This window comes from Schistocerca piceifrons, chromosome 1 (assembly GCF_021461385.2).
Source record: "Schistocerca piceifrons isolate TAMUIC-IGC-003096 chromosome 1, iqSchPice1.1, whole genome shotgun sequence".
Taxonomy (NCBI): domain Eukaryota; kingdom Metazoa; phylum Arthropoda; class Insecta; order Orthoptera; family Acrididae; genus Schistocerca; species Schistocerca piceifrons.
The window spans coordinates 146428273-146449561 of NC_060138.1; positions in this window are offsets into that span (position 1 = coordinate 146428273).

Sequence of the window (21289 nt, forward strand, 5' to 3'; positions counted from 1 at the left end):
GAAAGGCCTACCTTACCATTCACTATACAAAACAATTTTATCGCTTAATGGCTGTTGTCAGTAAATTTAGATTACGTAACATATTGTGAAGGAATGACTGAATCCAATATGTGGACTACAGTTATGTCGGTCTTCGCACCTGCCTCCTCATATCGTGTATTTATTCTCTTGCGGACAAAGAAACGAAAAATTGTAGCAAACCCTGATAGCTTCGTTTGCGTTCAGCAGTAAAGACCGTATTGTATGTTACATATAATACACATGTTTCCTCAACGGGAAATAGTAGTTGGTTCCATGAATTGTCACTACCTTTACAGCTTAGTGTCGCCAAACTTAACACAGAATACAGATGATACTACGATGCAACTGGTGAGATCTGCAGACGTATTGGAGTTTTTTTTTTCCTTTTTCCTTTTGATGGTGAGGTCGCCTTGGGGGGGGGGGGGAGGGGGTGGTTAGAAGGGGGCGTGCTACAAAATAAGGGAAAATAACGAAAGATATAGTCATTGTAACTTCTAGTATAGTCAAATGATTATAAAAAAGAATGTTAACACGTTCTTCGGCAAACAAAGGACAGTTTGCCAAAGATAGTCATACAACAGACTGATGTTACAAGTCAGAGGTCATCTAAAACTTGGCGTCCAAGAAAATAGTTCGGACAGTAAAACTAATTATAACAAGTTGAAACAACGAACAGAAACTAATGGACACGGTATTGATGAATCTCCGCAATGGATATGGTGCTCACATTAACAACATGGAGATACTGCTTACCGAATCACAGAGGCAGAGAATTAGTCATCGTTTTCTGATTGCAGAATTTCTCCCCTAGTGACAGATAGATCTACATAGTCACAAGAAAGGTCAAGAATAAGCACGCTGTTTAGAATGGAACCTTTACATGGATATGTCGCAAGCAGGCGTTGATTAATTGATTTACTTCGTATTACCGACACTGGAGGAAAAGTTCCAGCTCTTTCCATTTAGTTTCGCCTGAACTTGATTTTACTATTGACTATTGACTGAAGACGTATTGGCGCTGTTCAGTGAATTAAACCGATGGAAGATACTGAAAGTACGCTTACTAGTGTTTATTTCTGCTTTTTGTCACCTATAGCATAACACTGTGCAGTTGATTAAACTTTGATGTAATTTTCTGTTTCTTATCCTGGGAGTAGATTTACAGAACTGCGGAGCACTGATTTAGGGTAAGTCCAAGATAGTTGGACTACTTATTTTCTTCAGAATAAAATGTTGGTGTTTTTCAAATTTTTTACCTCTACGTGAATGTTCGTGAAGAGTGTCATGAGGTGCTGTTACTTGAGATACAACAGACATGATAAATTGAAAATATACATGTGTGGTCCATTTCATCCACAAGTGTTGTAAGTAGGCTGTTTAGGTTCTTATATTGGTAACGCCGCCGCCACGTAGCGCTCTGTATGAAAATCACTGGCTGTGCTGTGTGCAGTCTGTGGCTAGTTTGCATTGTTGTCTGCCATTGTAGTGTTAGGCAGCTGGATGTTAACAGCGCGTAGCGTTGCGCAGTTGGAGGCGAGCCGCCAGCAGTGGTGGATGTGGGGAAGTGAGATGGCGGATTTTTGAGAATGGATAATCTGGAGGTGTGTCCATCAGAAACAGTACATTTGTAAGAATGGATGTCATGAACTGCTATATATATTATGACTATTAAGGTAAAGACATTGTTTGTTCTATATTCAAATCTTTCATTTGCTAACTATGCCTATCAGTAGTTAGTGCCTTCTGTAGTTAGAATCTTTTATTTAGCTGGCATTAGTGGCGCTCGCTGTATTGCAGTAGTTCGAGTAACGAAGATTTTTGTGAGGTAAGTGACTTGTGAAACGTATAGGTTAATTTAGTCAGGGCCATTCTCTTGTAGGAATTGCTGAAAGTCAGATTGCGTTGCGCTAAAAAAGAAATATTGTGTGTCAGTTTAAGCACAGTCATGTATAATTTTTCTAAGGGGACGTTTCAGTGGATGGATGAGATTGACCAGTGCACTGGGAAAGATGAACCATTTAAAAATGACTATACATGAAGGAAAGAATCAGATCAAATTTCATATCTTTATTTGGACTATGTTGTAATGAATACAAAATTATACTATTAAATATTTTAGACTAGAACAACTTTATCAGTTTGTTATAAAAGTTGATTGAACTTGGTTTTTCTGATGAGTAGTTGCCTTTGTTCAAGCTTTGGGAACCACCCCCCCCCCCCCTCCACTAAAAAAGCAAAGAACTTTGCAACAGCACAAAAAACCAGTCCTAGTTGCAAATATTTTATTATTCATTCAATGAGTTGTTTCGGGCCTAGATTCATTTTCAAATCAATCTACAGGGTGGAAAATCAAGTTTACACTCATTCATAATACAGTTATTACCGAATTCTTAAGTATATGCCGAAAATACAGAACATATCGTTTTAAACTTACGTAACAAAATGACATTTCCGAAGATCTCACAAAAAATGTGTAATGTACCTCGGAAGGGGGCGGCTTGTCGGGATGTAGGAAACCTTTTTATTTATTAAAATGTCCTACAATGTATATTGTCTAACAGAAGTTGCTGACACAACTTACTCTAGCACACTGGAAGTTCGTATAAAAACTTTGCTAAAGGAAGCCACATCCTACCGCGTCTCATCGACACATGTATCAGTTCAGTACCTATTTGACGTAAGGCGGGACATGTTCTGGATACTGCCTGGTACCAGGTGTACCCAGAACACTTCAACTCAAATCTATTTCGTCATTCAACATGAAACTAACGTAATTGGTTCCTCCATTCACGCGCCTTAGATCATTAATAGTTACGTACTTTTCATTGAAACTTGGTAACATTTGTTCAGTGCCAAGGAGCTATTTCAACTGGTCAGACAATGAATCTGTTTACTATACATACAGGGTGAAGAAAAAATGTCGCACTTTGAGGTCTGCATGCGTTTCCACATCCAGAGTCAAGAAAAAAGTATATACAGCAAAATCAGACCGGGGGCATCTTGAAAACACATGTATGAAAAGGAGGAGCTGACAACTCTGTAACATCGTGCAGCGCATCGGAATGTACAGAGGAACGTGCATCACTACCATACCAGCCGGCGTAGTTCACTGAGTTGACTGCTGAGGCATGAACCACGCATCCACAATGGAGCTAAAGTTCGAACACTCGTCAGGTGCCTTTTTTTATTGTTTAGACGTCCGTTCCCTAGTTCTCGACCTTTATAAGCAGGACATCGTTTTGTCACGTGACTATAGCCTACCACGCGACATTGTGATCCATTAAACTGCATCCATATGTCTTGGAACTGCGCAGAGCACAACCGTAACTGATCCTCTACAAGTCCATGTATCCATGTATGGTGACACCCCAATGGACTACTCAGACGAAGAATATGTCGATATGCCTTTAGTGCTGCGTGCAACCGATAACCAAGCTGCTGCTGCAGCCCTTGCGTATATTGCACGGTACCCACAAAGGCCCCATGCCGATAATAGTGTTTCCCGTCTCTTGGAAAAAAAAAATTGTAAATTTGTGATAAGGTCTTGCGGGATCAAACTGCGGAGGTCATCGGTCGCTAAGCTTAGGCGCTACTTAATCTAACTTAGGCTAAAGGCAACACACACACCCATGCCGGAGGGAGGACTCGAGCCTCCAACGGGAAGAAGCCGCATGGACTGTGACAAGGCGCCTAAGACTGTGCAGCTACTCCGCGCATCAATCTCTTGGAGCAACGCCTTCGGGAAACCGATAATCTTCGTTCGCAAGTAACGGACATGGTCATCCAAGGACTAGAAGTGCTCCACGAATAGAGGACGCGATTATTGAAACCGTTCACCAATCTCCTCGGTGAAGTACCCGTGATACTGGAAAGCGGTTTCAGACATCTCAAAGCGGCCGGCCCTGTAACCGAGCGGTTCTAGGCGCTTCAGTCCGGAACCTCGCTGCTGCTACGGTCGTAGGTTCGAATCCTGCCTCGGGCATGGATGTGTGTGTTGTCCTTAGGTTTAAGTAGTTCTAGGAGACTGATGACCTCAGATGTCAAGTCCCATAGAGCTCAGAGCCATTTGAACCATTAGCTCAAAACCTGGTTGTTGAAGTATTGCACGATGAAGAACTGCATCCACGACTACAGCACCAGCGGCTAGAAGACCGCCTTCGACGGGTACAGTTTTGAGAACGGATTTGCACCAAGTGGAAGATAACGAACATTTAATAAATAACTTAATATGGACCTCCACTCGTGAAGGTATTTTCAACCTACACAATAGCCACATAACACAAAATACACCGCACCCGTTAACGTGGTTTCCAGGCATACTTTGGCATCATCCTGGAGGCTGGAATCGTGGGAGGAGTGCTTTCGGCCCCTTACCTAACGCCACAAGATATGAATGCACCCTTGCATCGTACGTTTCTTTGCAATTCTTTGTCTGACTCATTAGATAACGTTCCACTTGTTGTTTAGCGACAGTTATGGTTTCAGAATTACGGTACACCGCCACACTTTGGAATGAATGTGTGTAACTGTCTAAATGAAGGGTTTCCAAGAAACTGAATTGTTCGTGGAGATCCAATGTTCTGGTCTCCAGGTTCCCCAGACCTTAATCCACTATATTTTTATTTGTCGGGACACTTAAATGAAAAAGTTTTGTAATACTCATCCATAGATGTAAGCGACGGAACGGATTTCTTTTAGTTTGGAATGTTTTCTTTTCTTGTGCTACTCTGCTTCTTATTTCCTGCTCCCTTCGTCTGTCATGCGTTATTTTCCTTCAAAGATAGCGGGATACTTTCTCATAGTGTACTATTTTCCTAAGTTCTGTTATGGTACGCTTCAAACATTTTCATTTTTCTTTGGTATAGTCTCGGTCTATATTCTGTGCTCATCAGACTATCAGTTCAACAGGTCTGTAATTCTTCCTCACTTACACTGCAGAGACTGATGTCGACAGCAAAATTCGTTATTGATATCCTTTTATCCAGAATTTTAATCCCACTCCTGAACCTTTCCTATATTTCCTTGTTTCTTTGATGTACATGTTTAACAGTATGGGGTGAGGGGCATCTGGTTCCTTGGCATACGTCATTTTTAATCCGAGCACTCCGTTCTTACTGTTCCCTCTTTGTTGTTGTACGTGTTGTATACTATCCAGATTAACCTATGGCTTATACCTGCTTTTCTAAGAATGACAGACATCTTCCACCATGTGTCACCATTTTTGTTCAGTGTGGTTAACGCTCATCCATAATTTATATGAGCAAGCACGAAGAAGTAAAGCAGCGTATGGATATGTCAATGCAACAGGCCTGCGCATTTCCTATGAAAAATGTGCTCTCGCAAATAAGAGCCGAATGCTCCACAAGCCCTTGGGTGGGGCAGCGTTCTTTGTTCGGACAGTTAACATGGATGCCGTTTCAATCACTTACGTAAATTAGATCTACAACGAATTTCACAAAGGATTTCTAATGAGAAATTTTTCACGAATTACGTGACTCATCGTGTTAAATGTGGTCAGGGAAATGGCAAAGAATGTGTGTGTAAGTCGCCAGTATCGTCTATATGAAATAAAATTAAATATTACAAAAGGCTGCTCTGGTTCATTGTTTCAAGCCTGTTTACTGTAAGATCGGAGGGAGTCTTTTACGCTAAATACCACGAATCGGACCAACAGGCGAAGCCATAGTGGCGACCTCTCGTGAATCTGATACGCCGTCGCGGGCCCTTCAGTCTTCTCAATGTAAGGGTGGTTCACTATGTGCCCCGATTTATGTATCAGCCTTAGTGTAAACGAGCTCTTCAGCTGCGTAAACTTGCACTAGCATCAGTTACGTCTAGAATTTACTTCCACGGAACATACTCTTGCGCACCAGGAAAATCTTAAAACATTAATTCTTAATCTTTATGTGACTTAGGAGACCATTGAAACGAAAACAAAATAATGTATGGGAAAGAGGTGCGGACGCAACTAAGAAAGAGAAGAGATGGGAAGTATTAGTTATGTGTAGCAGGACGTTCAAAATTAAGTGGAAAAATTAAGAACGAGCTGAATAGCTATTAAATGGTAGAAACTACGGAAGAAAACTGTGAGAATCCATTACCATAAAAAAGCAATGGTTAGTGTGACCGCTTCTAAGCTAAGGAGAAACAGTGCTGAACGGAGCCGCGTAAGGAAAGAAACTGTAAGAGTAGATAAATATTAACCGAATAACAAACAGCTTAATAAGGACGCTGAACGCATGGAAGCAGACAAAGATAAGTGTACATGGTCGAAGAGCGGGAAATCAGTACCAAAACAATTGAATCACGCACGATAAATATAATAAATTGCTGTTAAAATATTCCAGTCGCGTCACCAGCTTAAATTCCCACGAGCTTTCGGCAGAATACCTTTAGATTACTGTCCGTGGAAGCTATAAGCTCCAGAAGATTTTTTCTCCCCCCACAAAAATCCTACAGTATGCTGATGATATATGTGTTTATTCTACTGCTGCTTCATATCTTCAGGCCAAAACGGCATTAACCACAACCATCGCACACATCGATGAGTGGCTCTCTATCAATGGGCTGGAGATCTCGGCTGAGAAATCAGCAGTCGTTCCCTTCTCCAAGTCGACGACAGCTCGCACTGAAGATCACATTACCTGTGGCAAGTACACCTTCCAAATAAAATCTCACGTTCGATTTCTGGGGATGATTTTTGACTCTCGGTTAAGCTGGGCGCCCCACATCCGATCCACCGTTACCAAGTGTGAAGAAGGTTTAAATGTAATCAGATCACTCACTCGTGTTTGGTGGGGAGCGCACCAGAGTGTTTTACTCACCATGTACTGAGGGATAATTCGATCTCGATTAGACTATGGCTGTCAATTCTACCACACTGCGTCAAAGATTCATCTCTCCAAATTAGATACTCTTCAATATAGAGTCATTCGTACCTGTCTTGGAGCCATGCGATCGACGCCCACCAACGCCCTTTTAATAGAAGCAGGGGAGATGCCCTTGAGCATTAGGCGCCAAATGCTATCGGACAAATTCTACATTCAAGGCATGGCCATTATGGACAGTTCCGTCTATCAAAGTAGAGACTGCATTTATCGACTGTGGATTGCATCCCACAGAAGGAATAAAGTGCCAGCGGTTTGTGCCAGCTTTGACACTTGGTCACCTGTCATACATTCTATACGGCGTTCAGGGCATCTACCTGTTTTTGAATATGATCTTCAAACGCTCTGCTCTCAGATCCCAGTCCATTATTTAAGTACGACCTGGCTGGACAGTACTAATGTCAACGTTGGCTTCAATCGTCTCGTTCAAGCACAATGGCCGGGCTTTCTCTGTGTATATACCGATGGCTCCAGAATTCCGCAAGAAGAGTGTACAGGATGCGCTTTTTTCTGCCCTCAGATCCAGATCCGCAAAACCTTCAAACTGCCTACGAGCACTTCTATTTTTACGGCGGAGACAGTGGCAGTTTTGGAAGCACTTAAGTTTGTCTCTAGCACTTCCTTCCCCAAGATATTGATAGTATCTGACTCGCAAAGCGTTCTTAAAAACATTCAGTACAGTCGATGGAACAAAACGACCAACAGTTATATCTTGGATGTGATATCTGAATATATTCGCAGCACACGCACGGGCCGGACGATCCATTTGTTGTGGGTACCTTCCCACTCTGGTATCGTCTATAATGATGAAGTCGATGCATTAGCCAAACAAGCGGCAACGTCAGGCACCGTCCTGGATCTGCAGCTTCCTTATACAGACTACTTACGTGCAGTCAAGGATCACGCAAGACAACAATGGCAGGAAATGTGGAACGTTTCTCAACAGACAAAAGGCGGTTATTACGCAGTGCTACAACCTCGGATTCCTTCACAGCCCTGGTTCATGAGGACACATCTGCGCCGATCCACGATTTCTACCATCATAAGACTCCGCTTCAATCATACCTCTTTCCCACAACATCTACATCGGATCAACGTTTACAGTTCACCAGCATGTGAGTGTGATCCTGAGTCGGAAGCTGATGTCAACCACATCTTATTTATGTGCCCCAAATTTGACCGTGAACGGTTGGTCTTTTTGAAGATATTGCTGAGTATGGGCTACCATCTTCCTCAATCAGCTTCTTCTCTTTTGTGCACTAAAGACGTTCGTCTATATAAAGTGATCGTTAACTTCGTCAAGAGTACTGGTCACAATCTGTAGGTTTTAATGGTGTACGTCAATTATAAATATGTCTTGCTGATGAAGATATTTCAGAATTGGTGTGAATTGTAAGCCAAGGCACTTCTAATTATTTTCCAATTCAATTCAATTCAATTTTTAAAACATTATGTACAAAACTGTAACAGTTAAGCTTTTTATTCTTGTAAATATGCATTTCTGTATTTGTTTATTCAATTATGTGTACATTGTCACTATTTGTTGCCGATGGCTAAATTGAGTACACACTCAAAGGCCAAATAAAAAATAAAAAATAAAAAAAAGATTTTTTAATTCGTCTCATACTGAGCCAGTACAAGTGCAGCGAACTGCCGATTGCCAGAATATAGCAGTTTCCGACAAAAACATTTGAATTTTGGATTATCAACGTTCATCTGTTATCCGTGCATTACCAGATGGAATAATGGCGGGAGCTTGTGTATATTATATACGTGACTGCACCATACTCTCTGCAAACATTGATAGAGTGCACACCCAAATCGAAATCCTGAAGACATGTGTAGAGAAACCGGATTACAGATCTCCTCCAGAAAGACAGAATTCATGAGCAACAGTAGTGCTATCTCCTCTGAATTCAGTAGCATCAAACGGGTTCCAAAATTTAAGTACGCTGGTGAAACACACCGAAGCTCGGAGAACGCCGATTTATCAGGAGGACATCAGGTCCTAAAAAGAACCACGACAGCGACTGGAAGGTCAGCAGCAATACTGAAGTGCATCAATATATTGAACTTCTAGGCGAAACGACGCCTGAAGTCATACGGCAATATGAAGCACGTGCATTTAAGCAGATTGGCAAAGAGGATACCATGAGAAACACCGTCCGGACCACGAAAATACGTGAAACGGAATTATTATATAATCAAAAATTGTTCAAATGGCTCTGAACACTATGGGACTTAACTTCCGAGGTCATCAGTCCCCTAGAACTTAGAACTACTTAAACCTAACTAACCTAAGGACACCACACACATCCATGTCCGAGGCAGGATTAAAACCTGCAACCGTGGCGGTCGTGCGGTTCCAGACTGTAGCGCCTAGAACCGCTCGGCCACTCCGGCCGGCATTATATAATCCCTTGTAAACTTTCTCGAAGGAGCTTAAGATGCACTACCTAAACCCAGCTATTTAGGATTTTCACAACTCTGAATTACATCCGGAAATCAGTTTCATTATTCTGTTGCGTTATGAGCTGATGATATATTTGAATGAATGTTGAAATATTGTCAATGAACTGGCAACGGCCCATCATCATGACGATTACGCCAAAATAGTGTGGAATTTGTTCAGTATTCCTCAGGTTCAGTTTGCGTAGTATGCCACTGAACATGATTATTGTTTCGTACGATTTACTGCATTTGCTAAACGGAAAACAATCATCCTAAAAAGTATTTGTGTTTTGACGATAGTGAATTCCTTAGTTTTGCCTCTTTTGTGGCTTACGTACCTACTATTCAGAGCGCCTCGTGTATACAGAATTGGTGTTCAAATGGCTCTGAGCACTATGGGACTCAACATCTTAGGTCATAAGTCCCCTAGAACTTATAACTACTTAAACCTAACTAACCTAAGGACATCACACACACCCATGCCCGAGGCAGGATTCGAACCTGCGACCGTAGCAGTCCCGCAGTTCCGGACTGCAGCGCCAGAACCGCACGGCCACCGCCGCCGGCAATTGGTGTTCCTTCTAACTGCAATGTGACTGTAAGTGGAGACACATAAACACGGAGCTTGAAGGTGACAGGAACAGTGTAGAATGGAGAATGGAGAATTAACTACTAAGGCACACTGCAATGGCAAGCATATCTGGTAGAACGAAAAACGAAAATATTAAATAAAACTTTGCTTACCTGAATGGCCAAGCAGCATCAAAAAAGTCTTACGGAGCGTGCACGATCCAAACTTGAATGAACACATTTCTCTTGCTCTGAACATTATTTGTTTTCTGTTCTCTGAAGGAAATAAATCTTCCAGTACTTCTCTCTCTCTCTTTGAGATGCGTGACTGATTCTGTGTTGACGGAGGAACTGAAGGGAAGTCTGACGAAAGACGATGGCACAAAGGAAAATGGCGTTTAAGAGTAGATCTGGCTGTGAAGTCAGAAATACCTCGCAAAGCACTTGATGTAAAAATGTCCGTTTCTTTCAAAACTACAAGAAAAACAATATGCATCCATTGAAAGAGCAAAGCGTAGACAAACACTGTAAATAAAATTAAGTGACTAAAGATGGTGTATTCAGAGTGCCGTGATACAGCAACTGAAACGTGAATAATTTGAAGTTTTGTGGGCCGTGCTACAAACCTTTTATACGACAGTCGTACAAGAGTTCCACCTGTTCTGTAAGTAACCTTATCATCCCCTGTTGAACCTCTGTACCATCTGCAAAACTCTTTTAAGGATCCATTAGATTTTTGAAACAAACGATAATGACTTGGTGCGATATATGGTCTGTATGGTGGGTGCGATAAAATTTTCCAGCAGAAACAATGCAACAGTTTCCCTACCACAAACGCTTTTTGTTGATGTACATAGCGAGGCTTGTTTGGGCAGTTCGCCGCAATTTTAGTAATAAATCGCGGAAGGCTTGTACTATCTACTCGAGGTGGGCAATGAACAAGATGTACTATTCTGTTCTATACAAATTTTAGTTTTGAGCCTGCGGCGAGTAGATAAAGTTGGAAAGATGTTCTTTCGCGATGGGCGTTTGTCGACGTCCACTGGCTGCTGCTTATTCTCAGATCATGGTGGGGGGGGGGGGGGGGGGCTATGAATTTTCAACGTCCGTCACAAATCTTCTCCTTAATTACAGTGGAGCACTGAACTGTAACACACTATTTATAAATGAATAATTCAATTTTCTGTAACTAGTTTGGGGCCCAGATGAGACGGCAGTGCGGACTGGTCATATAAATTTGACATATATACGAGAGCATACATAATTTTTTTTAAAATACTGCAGTATGTATGATCTGAATAGAAAAAAATTGACAAAAGCAGTAACTGCCGTACATCATATACATTAAACTACTGCTACGAAGGAGCTGACGGTACTTCAGATGTAAAGATAAGACGTGAACACTAATGTCCTCAATCTGTCTCATGATTAATTATTTGACATATCGATTAAGTAGATGGTTAAAATGTAATATTTTCTTCAAGCAAGTAGAACGTATAGACCTTGCTCGTATTGTAAAGGCTTTTGTACACCTCTTATAATGTTTAAGCTTATAGGCCTATGTGAAATTTGCGCGAGAAATCCTCGCTGCCCTCTGTTGTTGGGCGTGGCTCAAACCCAGTTAGCGGATAAATGAATTGTTCACTCATTAGTACTGCTGCTTGTTGCAAATTTCTTTTTCATTGACATTTGCGAAAACAGCCGCAGTGTTCTCAGACCATCACGGGTGGAATAAAATCTTCACTGTGGTCCCCACTAGATCTAAACTTGAACTTGGAAGAATATGGAATCGACGCGAACGTTTGCAAGGCACTGAGTACAGTACAGCGCCAATTGAGATTTGTTGATTTGCTACAATTCATTCAGTTCAGTTTATGAAATCATCCATTAAAGTCCAATTTCTTCTAGACAATAACGGACCATTGCAGTTCAAGTTTGAAAGTATGTAACAACTAAATCTGACATTTGCAATCTGATCTCGTTTTATCAACATGCCGAATGTTAATGAAAATTTACAATATTTTTCATGTTTAGTTTTCCATAATTATCTACTTCTACAGCTACCATTCAGACAACTCCTGTCCCTACGTGCTAATTTATTTGGATTTTTGTATAGCATAATTTGTTGTTCCTATTCCGGCGACAAGAAAAGAAACATGGCTTCCTCATTTTGGTTGTCATCTGCTGTTATCTGTTCTATTACAAGAAAATAGTTTGCACCTACTTTTACCGTAACTAATATAATAATCGTACCATTTAAAAAGTGTTCAAATGTGTGTGAAATCTTATGGGACTTAACTGCTAAGGTCATCAGTCCCTAAGCTTAAACACTACTTAACCTAAATTATCCTAAGGACGAACGCACACACCCATGCCCGAGGGAGGACTCGAACCTCCGCGGGGACCAGCCGCGTACCATTTCAAATTCTGATACTTAGCCTACGCTACTAATACACTTCCCTTTTTTGATCTTCTTGTGATAACTGACCCTGAATGGACACTTAATACGTTGTCGACGACGCTGTTTGGTGATCGGAGAGCTAGTCATCAGCAAGAGGGTTTAGAGATACAGTATCCTCTTTTACTTTAATCATACCTTGGATATTCTTGCCTCCTGAAAGCGGTGTTTCACTCTTTGCCATATTTGCTATCCACGGACGTCCTCATAGCACAATGCCGAGTGTGTTCATTTCTTTCCAGCCACAGCTAAACGTTGTTCTCCCATCATTTCCGTTAAAATATTCGTTATTTTTCACTGTTTTCATCTGTAGCACTTTTTCCTCACGCTAATGATAAATATGCACTAACAATGAACCTGCAGTGATAACTTCTACAACAAATACATGTCAGGCGGACAATAATGGAAACAGCAATCTTACTAAAAATGAAATAGTATTTCTTTTCACTTTCTCCTAATTTGTGCTTTTACTTTCTGTATAATGCTCGCCCTGCATACTACCTGTATAAGTACCACGCAAGTAACTCACTGATAATATTAATAAAACTGTGCTTCCTCCGTGAAAATTCTTTCGCCATCCAGTGGAAACTCTTATTCGAGATAACTAACACCGAAAAATCAGAATTTAACCGAATAGAAAGCAGCTAACGCACAGATAACGCTGTTACTCGCTAGACTTCCTCAACGTATGATGAAACTCCAAAACAAACGCTTGAATTACTCTGATCCAGCGAAAGACATGAACGTATTTATTGCAAAACAACGTTTTTGAAATTTCTGTTAAAGAAGTTGTTATTGCTGAGAACAACGAAAGATCAAACACGACAGGCTTAGAACATATGAACGGTTTCAGAATTTCAGTATCACAAAGTAGATACTGTCTTCTACGGCCGACCAGCTTCTGAGCGTACGGGAAGACATTAACGCTATTGACTAACTGTCAAAAGTTGTCCAGAGAGTTTGGTTGAATGGTTTAGTGTTAGTAAAACGTGAACTCTATTGCGTCTTTGCGGGTCGATTGCATTTTGAAAAATAGTGAAGATTTTTATTTCCTGGGGGGGGGGGGGGGGGGAGAGAGAGAGAAAGCCTCCTGATTACTTTGACGAGGCCCGCAACAACTACTTCTCCTGTGTCAACCTCTTCAACTCAGAGGAACGCTTATAACCAACATTCTTAGTTAGGCCTATTGGTTGAATATATTCCCCGACTCTACATTTTTAGCTTCTACGGCTGCCTCTAGTACCGCGGAAGTTACTTACGGATATCTTATGTCCTGTCATACCGTTCCCCTTTTCTTGTCAATGTTTTCCGTGTGTTCCTTTCTTCGTCGATTCTATGAGGAATCTTCTCATTCCTTCTGGTATCAGTTCTCCTATTTTTCAATAACCGTGTAAGCTGTATCATCAAATCTCTCGATTCACATCTTTTCTGCTTTTTTTTTTAACAGCCTGCCACTCACCACCATAAAATACTGTGCTCCAAACGTTCATTAGCAAACAGTTCTTCTTTATACAGTACTAGCTGAATTCTTATAGCGAATAATGGTCTCTTTGTCTGTTCTAGTCTGCTTCTTATATCTTCATCGCGTTGTCTGTAATGTGTCATTTTTCTTCCAATTTAGCAGAGTTCATTCACTTCATCTATTTCGTGGTCGCCACTTTTGATATTAAATTCACCGCTAAACCAGTTTCTGCTACTCCTCATTATACTCTCGTGTTCCTTTGATTTATCCTCAATCCGTATTCTGTGCTCACAGTCATATAGAGAGAGCTTATAGCACGTTTTCTCCCACACTTCGTGGAACAGATTGCCCTGCTAGTACTTAGACACGCGGCTTCACCGTGATAAAAGGCTCGTACGCTTCCTCGTTACGGTGGATCACAGCGGTCCCGACACAGCTGACGCCGGTGGACGTCTTCTTTTGCGTTCGCTTGAAGAGCGTACTTTCCGATACTCTACTCGACAATCTCATTGACCAGATTCCTAAAACCGTCACACTCGCTGAACTTCTCCGTCAGTTTTCTGTGACGCCAGAGAGCGTTGCACAGATTGCAATGTGTCCCTGTACACTCCGCCATTGCCGTGTCGGTCGCCGTTTGAACAACTATGTATAACAGCCAAACAAAAATACGAACAGGGCTGCCATGACGCTGTACGTGTTTTGCCTAAAGGCTGCAACGTTAATCCTGTATTTTTTTTGCTGTTTTTTTTTATCTGCTCCTTTACACATGTTCCAACATGTGTCGCTCATTTTTAATAGCGAAATTCATCCGTCACAATACCAGCAGCAATTCCTGCAAGGATAGTCAACTTCATAGTAGTCGGTAAGGTGGTGTTAGATGCGATCGGTTCATTTACATCAAAATATAGTCGTCAAGAGGGGGGTGGACAAGAAGGGGCAATTCCCGTTTCTTGGAACCTGGAGGTTCATCACAAAATTATCACGTATTTACAGCAACGACTGCGGCTAGAGGAACCCCTATTTTCATTTTTTTTTTTAGTTCTGCCTTTGTGTTTATTCCTAGAGACGTTATCTAACTACAGAAAGGCGCGGGTCCAACACTGTAGAGCGCGGATTGCCAGCACAAGAGAAACACGGCAGCAGTAACTGTGATTGGCATCCTCCCCAGTTCCTACAGGGACACCCCTGCATCTGCTGTACAACAGAATCACGATAGAAATTAACCATTTATCTGAGAACAAGTCTCGTTATTGCTTGCTAATTACAAAAGAGGGAGTCAAATGAAGACGAGACAGATGGAAAAAATAAGTTTTTATTATTTCAAAAATAATCGCCATAACCTTAATACATTTATCCCACAGACAGACAAGACGGTCAATTTCTTCATGGAAAAATGTTTTCGATTGACTACAGAACTATGGTTGTAAGCAGGTGTGCAAAACTTCGCCCGAAGCAAAGTGGCGGTCACGAATGTAGTTTAGGGCTCCAAAAACATGGAAAACGTTGCGAGCCCGCCCTAATGTGGCCAAGATTGTTTCGACTACGCTGCAAGTTCTGCTGTGAAGCCTTTATACATCCTCCATACAGTCACGACCTCTCCCAATGCGATTTCCATATTTTTGAGTCCTGAGGCTGCCAATCTGCTTGGGACAAACAGGTGCACGTCTAGGTTCAATCCTGGCTCCGCAGGCAAGCGCAAACGTTTTTCCATGAAGGCATTGACCCTTTTGTTTCACAATGAGGTAAATGTATTAACAGTTATTGCGATTACTTTTGAAATAATAAGTAGTTTACTTACCTTTTTTTCCATCTACCTCGTTTCCATTTGACCGCCGCTAATACATTTAGTTTTATCCGGCAGACCAGCTGCAACAGACTCTGGCGACACGGTCGCGCTATACTGTACGTATGTACATTAATTCTTAATCTGTGAGTCCGAGTGCAATAGTCGTAAAAGAAGATACCATTTTCTGTGCTAGTAGAGAGATGAAAATTTGAAATACCCTCTCGAGGAACTGGGAGCTTCTCATACTCGAAGAAGGACAGCACACCGCAACATGCAACTATGAATTCTGCAGTCGTGGTATGCTGGCGCGGTTGCACAATAAAGGGGTAAACAGAAGAGACGAGAAGTGCCTTCGTTTAGTCCGAGTGCGTCGAAAGTCAATTGCACCTGCAATTTTTATGGTTGTTTTGGGAAATTTCGCACATTCATGTAGTCGTATACTGGCGCTTTGTTGGACATAGTTATGCCAGTCAACACTTAAGAAACGAAGAACATGAAAGTAAAGCAATAACTCCACCTTATATTGTTATTTTCGCTGTATTTTATGAGTTTATAAGCAAGATTGACATGTATTCATGGATTTCGAATGGTGTACTGAAATGTGCGTTGAAACCGAACTCCCCTTATGTGTTTTTGTCGTGTGGTAACATGTTGGTGAAGAGCTGTGGTAGATTTCTTGTTGCATGCTCTCGAGTCCGTTGAAAGTTGCCCTGTTTATTTGTAAGTTCGTTCACCAATCTCCGTAACGTCTCTCCAGCTCAGTGTCGACGTAGTGTAGCTGAAACTTTCTACAGTAATTAGAAGGTTTAGAGAGAGTAACATTTACGTCCGAGTCTCACCTACTTTGATAAATAACACTCGTTTATTTCTTCCGTGAATACAACTTTTACTATCGAGTTGTAGTACTTAATATTCGCGATTATGAGTTCCCTTCGCCTTTATCAGAGGAAGAACAAAATTGGACTCATTAACATTACATCCAACAACAAACATTATAAAGAATCCGAGATAATGGTATGATTGTTGTTGTTGTGGTCTTCAGTCCAGAGACTGGTTTGATGCAGCTCTCCATTCGTTTTTCTAATGCAGAGTGTAACGTCTTTGGTTCCCACACACAGCACAGTACCTGACGCAATTATTTCCGTAATAAAATGTGATATTACAACGACCATGATTAGATGTGAAATTTTGTAGGTAAGTGTTCAGATCAAAGTGGAACAAGCATTTTTTAAAGTTTTATTCGCTGTAATTCCACTCCGAGAAGTATTAATGTGTCATTTTATATAGTTTTTCTTTTGGTGTACACAAAAAGGTTTTCTTAATTTTCTGACTCTCTTTTCTATTTCTTATTTTTAATTTCCACTTTAAACCTAACAATATTAAAATATGAATACATCTCTTTTGTGAATATTTTCTAGTTTCGAGGCTTTATTTCATAGCTCGTTGGGCACACAAAATTGAGTAGGCTAATACGAGGATGCAATCTCAAATCGTTTAGTTAAAAAGGTAACGTTCATATTCGCATTATTAACGTGAAAGTTGTATTTTTCCTATAGTACTGAAACTGGCTTAATATTAAGATATCAAAGTAATATCCCTTAATAATTCTGAGATACAATTAAATTTTCTGTACTTCATATCAAATTGACTTCGTGAAGTGCATTTTCAACTTCTCGTGGCGTAATGAATAGTCCATTAAATTTCGGGCAGTCTTGTGATTCACTCAGAGGATGGCCGGACGATACGCTGCCGAAATATCGGTGGAGGAAATTTTACTTGCGCGGCTGCATGCCCAAAATTTAATGGATTGATTTCGTGAAACTTCACACGAATCTGAGACTCACTATGTCAGTTATACGAAAAATGGAAATTTGCAGTCTTACCCAGACTTGGATAAATTCCTGTGGCAATCCACGTATCAAAACCACTAATGAATCATTCTTGAATAGCTTCTGACTGTATCTACATTCAACTTTTAGGTGCATTTGATTAGAACTCTTGGTATGGTTTCGCTGTATAAGAAGCGAGTGGATATGTATTGGTAAAAATTAATTTCGTCAGTACAGCTGATCATTTTACTCTAATATGGATCGCGGCGACAGCACAGTGCGAAAGTTCGTGTTTGGCATAGCTTTGGAATTGGCTCGAAGAAGAAGACCCAGTTCAAGAAGAACGCTGAAGTTTGACTGTAGGTCTCCTCCACATTTCAGTCCTGATATTTGTTCAGTTACGTGTTTCTTTCTTTGCTTTTGCTTCTGCTCTGGTTCCTTTGGTTATCATTCTTTATTTTTTTCAGCAGACAAGCTGTTGACAATAGCGCTGATCTCAGATCAGCAGTACAGTTATTAAAATCCAGAAGGAGCTTACTGAAAGTGCGAACTCGGCAGTTACTTAATTATGTTTAAAATACTCGTCTTTAGTCTGTCTTAAAATTTCAATCGCAACAAGAAATTGGTTCCTTTAGAAGTCGACGCTAATATCCGCGACGAAGCAGAATTTTTGTGTTCAAACAAAAAGGAATGCTATTGATTTTCTGCGACTATTTTCTTTTGTAACTTATAAATCGAAAATATTGCTCTCTAAATATTATGATTTGAGATATCCATTTCTCAGTGGAGTTCGTATTAAAACGATACACTCTTTATGAGTTTGTATCCAATAGCATTTAAAGTCTCAGTTGAAATTTAAGTGCTTTTATTTGAACATAGCTCGCGGAAAAAAAAATTGCTCTAGTTGTTGGCGAATGGCGAATTGCTAAAGATGCTTTCGTAACAAGATGGAAAGAAACGAGTGAAACCTAAATAAGAAATTGCAGTAAAAGCCAAAACTTAAAAAGTCGTATATTATTATATTGCGGAGTAATTACGTACTCGTTAAGAAATTTTACGTGTCAGTTATGTTAAGTATCTCCATTATGGCTCACGGAAATTACTATAAGGTCGAGCTGGTAAACGTCCCTTGCTTCGTGCGAATCGTAGCAAACTGAAGTGCACGTTCCCACAGTTTTTGCCTCATTTTTCCACACCGAGAGTTAATTTTTCCCAAGTGCCACACGTTTACCGGGAATTAGAGGACTGGTTGCCGGTCCGCAGAGCGGAACCCGCGGGGAGAGAAGGGACTGTTATTTGTAGGTGGTCGGCCGCGAACAGAATTTCACTTCCGGAATCATCATCCATCATCATCAGTGTTCTGCCAAAAGGCAGGTCTTCACATAGTAGTTCTCCAGGCGTCGGGCCTTCTGCCATCCTCTTCACGGCCGCATAATTTCCTCTTCCCTTTATGTGGTCTGTCATCTTTATCACTTTCTTGCTCTCAGTCTTCTCCCACAAACCAGTCCTTCCAAAGCACCTGGTAGCAAGCACTCACTTCTCAATGAATGTCCCAACCAGTTGTTTATCCTTTCCCCTATAACCTTCAGCAGACATCTTCTCTCACCAAGCCTTTCCATTACTCTGTCATTACTCACTCTTTCCATCCGTCTACTCCCGGAATAATAAAGTATAAATCGATCATATTGCTCTGTGACTAAATATTATCTTTTACCGTACGATATTTCATTCTCAATTGATTAATCTCTGCATTAAATTGATATTATCCTTAAGGCTTTCTATCCACTAGCACGTAGAGTTCGAGCTGAAATTTAAATGCTTTTAAAGTAAATAAATCAGAACTGTGTGTTTCCTCTCCGCTCATAAGGTGGTGCTTGGTTTTGTGTTGTGTGAATTTCTTTGCTCCTAAGAGTATTTTATTTTCCATGCTTTTACTCTAGGAAGTTTTTGTTGTTGCTATGAGTCATCATTTAGATATTAACGGAAGAACATCACTGTTCCTAAAAGTGTTGTGTTCTTGCTATAAAATTATATCCTAAGTTCACCCACAACACTATATGAGCCCATATTTGAACGTTTCAGGTTCTGAGACTGTTTTTCCATTTACTAAGATATTCATGAGACTGCAAAAGTTTTGGAATTGAAGACACAGCGGTTGAGTTGAGTGATGATAATAGTCGTACAAACATTCGCAAATTGTCAAGTGAAGATCAGCGGGAAACATGGAAATGGCAGATTCAGCTTTGTTTAAAGGAACATTCTCTTTATTCGATTATAGATGGTACACGCCATTGTCCTACATTAAAGAAAGGAGTCCGCCCCCGGTAGCTGAGTGGTAGCCGGCACCGTAGCTCAACGTGTTCGGTCAGGGGGCTGCTCGCCTTCTGTAATAAAAAACCGAGTAAAGGAATCAACGGTCACCTTGAACGGATGTCTTGTGACGTCCGCTCGGACCAAACGCAATAAATAATACCGAACAAAATGAAGAGGAAAAAAAAGTGGTCAGCTCGACAGAATGTCAATCCTAAGGGCCTGGGTTCGATTCCCGGCTGGGTCGGAGATTTTCTCCGCTCAGGGACTAGGGGTTGTGTTGTCCTAATCATCATCATTTCATCCCCATCGACGCACAAGTCGCCGAAGTGGCATCAAATCGAAAGACTTTCACCTGGCGAACAGTCTACGTGACGGGAGGCCCTAGTCACACGACATTTACATTTTTATTATAGGAAGGAGACGAACCGTTTGACGCATATCGGCGCTGGCAACGGGACAATGCTCAGGCAGCTCGTGTCACTCGAACGGCGCTTTATGAGGAACCTGCTATTCATGTAAGAAAGAAGACTGACGCAAAAGAAATTTGGGATAACCTTACGTCAGTATATGAACAATCTTTATTGCAGCGACTATATACATTGTTAGTTTGTTTCTTTGAAACTTCAAAAGATGACGTCACGCCTATTACAAAACACACGTCGCTATTTGTAAACATTTTCCATGACTTGTTCTGTGAACTGGACAAAATTAGTCCAAATGCAACTTTGCCCTTTCGTTCCTCTACCATTGTATTGTCGAAACATTTGGACACGAAGTCAGTTTTACAGGCCGACCTGATATCGTGTTCCTGAATCTGAGCAGACAACACAGCTTCTTATTGAGAATTTGCCTTCCATTGAGAATTCGCTAGCTACACAGGCAGCTGGTGCTTTCTACGCAAAATCAAAATCGGATGAGCAACATCAAAAACAGAAGAAATTTGCAACAGAAGGGAGTAATTCAAAGAAGAAAGAAAATCATTCGTGTCTGTATCGCAAGAAAGCTGACATACTATCGCAAACTGCCGAAAGCACATGGCCGCATAGGAAGCAAAAGCGACAGATAACAACAGTAATAATTTAAGTTCCAGTTTAAAAGTGAGCAGCAAATCAAATACATGTTTTAGCCAGTAGCTAATTGGCTCATGTTAATTTTGATGGTGCAGATGTTTGGATTTCGGACTCTGGCACGGCATATCATATTTCACCAAATAAACGGCATTTCGCTACATTTGAAAAGTTTCCGATTCCACCATGTGTACCGACAGCTGGCAAAGAAGTTATTTTTGCACATGAGACCGCCAGTATTCAGACTGAAATATTCATAATCAAAAGTGGACATATGCTTGGCTTGAAAATGTCTGATATGTACATGACGTCAGACAACAACTTTCCTCTGTCCGTTAAGCAACACAACGTGGATATAATGTGACTTATCATAACAAAGGTGTTATCATTCGACGACGTAATGAAGTAGTCGCAAGAGGAAGTATACATTACGAACATGGAAGTT